Source organism: Limulus polyphemus, unplaced genomic scaffold (assembly GCF_000517525.1).
Source record: "Limulus polyphemus unplaced genomic scaffold, Limulus_polyphemus-2.1.2 Scaffold6448, whole genome shotgun sequence".
Classification (NCBI taxonomy): Eukaryota; Metazoa; Arthropoda; class Merostomata; order Xiphosura; family Limulidae; genus Limulus; species Limulus polyphemus.
This window is the reverse complement of record NW_013672058.1, coordinates 13,194-17,861: the sequence shown is the minus strand read 5'-3', so window position 1 is coordinate 17,861 and position 4,668 is coordinate 13,194.

The following is a 4,668-nucleotide window of genomic DNA, read 5'->3' as shown; positions in this document are numbered from 1 at the left end:
ACCATTTCGTGTTTTTTCGCGTTGTCGATTTATCATCAGATCTTCATTTTATATCTTAACTGTTTGTAGCACGTGTCACTAACTAAATTATTTCAGCAAATTATCAGACTTATTAGCCTTATACCATTATAGATAACAAAGCTAATTATACTTTACCAATTATCTTGCTATTCCCGACACACGTACATAAAATATTCTACTGAAAACAGTTACAGTCTGTTTGATAGGTGTTATTTTTTAACAAAGCACAAGAGAAAATCTTTCCGTAAATGATAGAATTAAATTATTTCAAGAAAGTCAATTATAATTACCGTAAAATATCTAATTTCTGGTTCTTAGTGAGATTTTCCCAAATTAATTCTAACAAAATTTTTTTTCTAAAAACTTCTATAAATACTAGAAAAAATAGAGTTGTTTAAACATTTGTTTAACAAGTAAAAGCTTGGAATGGCCTATTCTTTCATTGGGGTGTGTGTCTATGAGCCGGACTAGTTTCGGAGAATTCCACTCCTGGATACTACCACCAATGAAATATCAGACCAAACCAAGCCTTTAAAGTAGTGAGGTATCGAAAATAGAACTGGTGTATTTAAGTGTTTTACACTCTCAAAAAAGAAACCTATCATTTTATAGGTATTTGAAGAACTTGTAGCAATCCGCCACAATTTAATTCTTCGTATTGATAGCCGACACTGGGCAGCTTGTACATAATTGGTGTTGCAACAATCACAGATATAGCTTCCAAAGTTTAGAGTACACTGACTATAGCAAACTAATAATAGATACTCCTTTTCTGGCGCGGTGCGTTAATTATATTTATAGGCGTGTGGAGGCTTTCTAGAAATTTCAGTTTTACGTAACAATACTGAGCTATAATTAATCATTTACGTACAAACATATATTGTTGATTCTTACTCTCGAGCATCTTCTACAACTTTGGAGAATAGGCGGGAGTTTTGCAATACATATCTAACACTATAAGCTATGCATGTTTTTAAATATAAACTTAATCTAAACAAATGTTGATATTAAAATAAATATATAATAATAAATTCGTTACAAACAATGATATATTACCGTCAACAAGAGTTTAAATTTTAAAACTACCTTCATTAAATTACATTTCTTTTTTTTAATTGTTTTATATGGTTTTAAGAGAAACTTCGTATCTAAGTGTATCTTGCTTATAATTAGGTTATTCATCAGTAGCTTGAACGTTCGAGATATTATACTTAAAGATTTCATTCGATTTTTTATTCATAATGTCTTTAGAAGGTATTTAAGTAAACTATACTCCCAGCGGTTATGCAGTTTGATGTACCAAACGATCTGATTTCCTAGTCCTGTTGTTTACTGGTATTTGATGTACCAAACGATCTGTTTTCCTAGTCCTGTTGTTTACTAGTATTTGATGTACCAAACGATTGGTTTTCCTAGTCCTGTTGTTTACTAGTATTCTTTGCCTTCATTAAAAACGTAATTGAAACTTATTAACCAGCATGCATTTCTATAAGTTTTAAAATTGGTTTTAAACATCAAGTGCGTATTAATCATTATTTTTTACTTCAAAAAATTAGTTCATACATCTCAACACTCATTTTCGTAGATTAACTTGTTTGTCCTTGTTGTGAACCAGGATACCTGAGATTGACAATTAGTTGCCTTTTTTACGCATAAAAGATATTTTTTATTTATTGTTAAACAGAAAGCTACACGATGGGCTATCTGTGCTCTGCCCACCACGGGTATCGAAACTTTTTAGCATTTTAATTCTATAGACTTACCGCTGCGCCACTGGAGACCAAAAGATCGTTTAAAAACTGTGGTAGTGAATTTGTCTCATATCTATCAATACTTCATGAAGAATTGTTATATTTTTCTTCCAAGCCCGAATTTTCAGATTCCGTGTAGTATCTCTGATGCCAAGACTTTGCTATTAGATAACTTTATCCAAAGTCTAAGCCCTGAAATAATTATAACTCAGTCTTCTGTTCAATATAATTTATTTACAATCTTTGGAATAATCGGATTAGCTTTTATTAATTGTCCATTCAGTACTTTTCGCTAACCTTTTTATGTTTTGACTCTTTGACTTTATTTTCAGTTTTCTGAATTTAATAAGTTCCATGTAAAAATTAAGCTTTAATTTTTTTCAGACCTAATTTTACTAGGGTTAATGAACAAGAAAAATAGTTTTTTCTTACGTGAAGTTTATATTTCTTTCTGTTTAAATTACACTATACTGGAAGGGGGGGAGCGATTGCCCTTGTAGTTGTATGGTACTGTAAAACAATCACTTTACACTGTGTTTCATCAACTGTTTTAATCTTTCAGACACAGAACCAGGATTGCAAGAAGAAAGAGTGTGACATGAAAGTGTTCTTTCGAGTCTTGAGGAGACTCATCTTGATGTCCATAATCGAAATGTCTCTTCTTCGTCTCTTTAGCCTTGAATTTGAGAAACAACCCTAGTTTCTCTGTCAGTTCACTTACAACGCTCTTAGGATCCATTTTCACAAACTTCTAAAGCTATTTCTGAGTAAAGTTGAGGAGATGATCAACCTGTAGAATGCTTAATATATGGAATAACATATCTTTCTGTTGTATTGGTGAGAAATAACACATCAACTACTGATTTGAGCTACTTGTCCCTGTGTTTTTACTAGCGATATTTTCCATTATAACTTCTTGTGTCAGGGATTCAAGACGTTATGGTTTTGGTAAATTATAACTGTAACAATGTGATCGGTCGGTTAGCGAATTCTCATCTCGGAAGTGTTATTGTTTATAAGGACAGAAATCCAGCTTTGTGGGGTAGATATGATTTGAAGCAACATTCCGATACACTTAGAATGGTATTCACCATTTTAAAAGAAACAAAAGAGACCCAACCCATGATACGAGAACGTTCCTTACATCACTATACCACTGTCAGGAAGCAGTGTGCATTGTTAGAGCAAACCAACAGTCGAGTGTCTCGTGTGGTTTTCTCTATATTTTTATTTTGATCATCTATTTTGTTTGTTTGTCTTGAATTTCGCGCAAAGTTACACGAGGGCTATCTGCGCTAACAGTCTCTAATTTAGCAGTGTAAGACTAGAGGGAAGGCAGCTAGTCATCACCACCCACAGCCAACTCTTGGACTATTCTTTTACCAACGAATAGTGGGAATGACCGTCACATAATATAACGCCCCCAAGGCTGAAAGGGCGAGCATGTTCGATGGGAAGGGGATTCGAACCCGCGACCCGCAGATTGCGAGTCGAGCGCCCTAACCACCTGGTCATGCCGGTCCTTTTGATCATCTATACAGAAAAGGGTTAACAGACCACGTTACATATTTTCAGTCATTCATGGTCAACAGTTCGTGCTTTAAGTTTTACTGATGTCGTGCTTTCCTGGTTACATCGAACATAATCGTGTTTATACTTTTTCTTTCTTATCATATGGTATTTTCTGTAATGTCTTTTGCAAGGTGCAGTTTCATATGATCGAATCCTGACCATTATTGATTGAACCAGTTAAATGAAACACAGTCTGACACTTATTGCGACTTACAAACCCTGCCAAGTCATCTTTTCCAAGTCATCAATCACCAGTCACAGTTTCCCTCATAGCAGATGTATTTTCTTTAAATTTCTGTTGTTGGTAGCCTAATTATTTTCTGTGAACAGCAGATTAAAGAAACGATATTTGATAGCAATGCTCCTGCTAAACGAACATCGAGCATCACGCCCCTTTGAAAGTCAGAGATATTTTTGCTTTTTATACATTTCTACCAAAACTAATCATCGCATGACTCATCTTAGTGTTTATAGGATTCAAACAATTACCTGACATATCGCATGTTTTATTTTTGGTGATAAATAAGAGAAAAATGACCCTAATAAAATGGTCAGCAGTATATATGGAATGTAACATGTAGTACTTTTTTGGAAATTCTCTGTAGCATAACATTAAAGAAAAGTAATGGACCTTTTGGTTCACCTAGGCCTCTAATTTTTTCTGGCACGCGAAACCATCTCCTGTAATCCTTCATTTAACGACTTTTTTTCAATAGCGGCTTTTTTATTTCTCAGATAAATACAGTGTAGAGGTACATCTCAGATAAATAAATAATTTTACATTACAAATTACCTTAAACGATTTCTTCCCAGACCCGATCAGTGTTTTGGTTTCAGCCTCCGCAACTGGTTTTCGTTGACAAGACAACCGCCTCACCATAACTAGATGACGTCAGACAGCGCTCCTGATTGGCCATTTAGCATCACCAGCTTTTTTTAAACATCATCGAGTCAACTGTTGAGCAGTTCTTCACAAGATTTGCGAAAGTCAGAGAACTGGAAGAGACAGCGAATTTCATGAGGTTTCCAGACAGTATGAAACTGGAGGAACTAAACTTACAAATGTTTTCATGGACTGACATGGCTGACTTTGAAAAGCAGTTGATTGAATTTCAGAGTAGCTCAATTTGGAAGCAGAAATTCATTGACCTTAGAGTTGACTTGGAAAACATTGAAAAAAAGCGATTACAGATGGGATTACCAGAGAGAAGTGCAGAAAACGAACTATTGATGACTTGGAATGTCATTCCAGAAAAGTTTTCCTGTTTAAAAAACTTTGCAACAGCATTGCTCTCCATGTTTTCATCTACATATGCATGTGAAT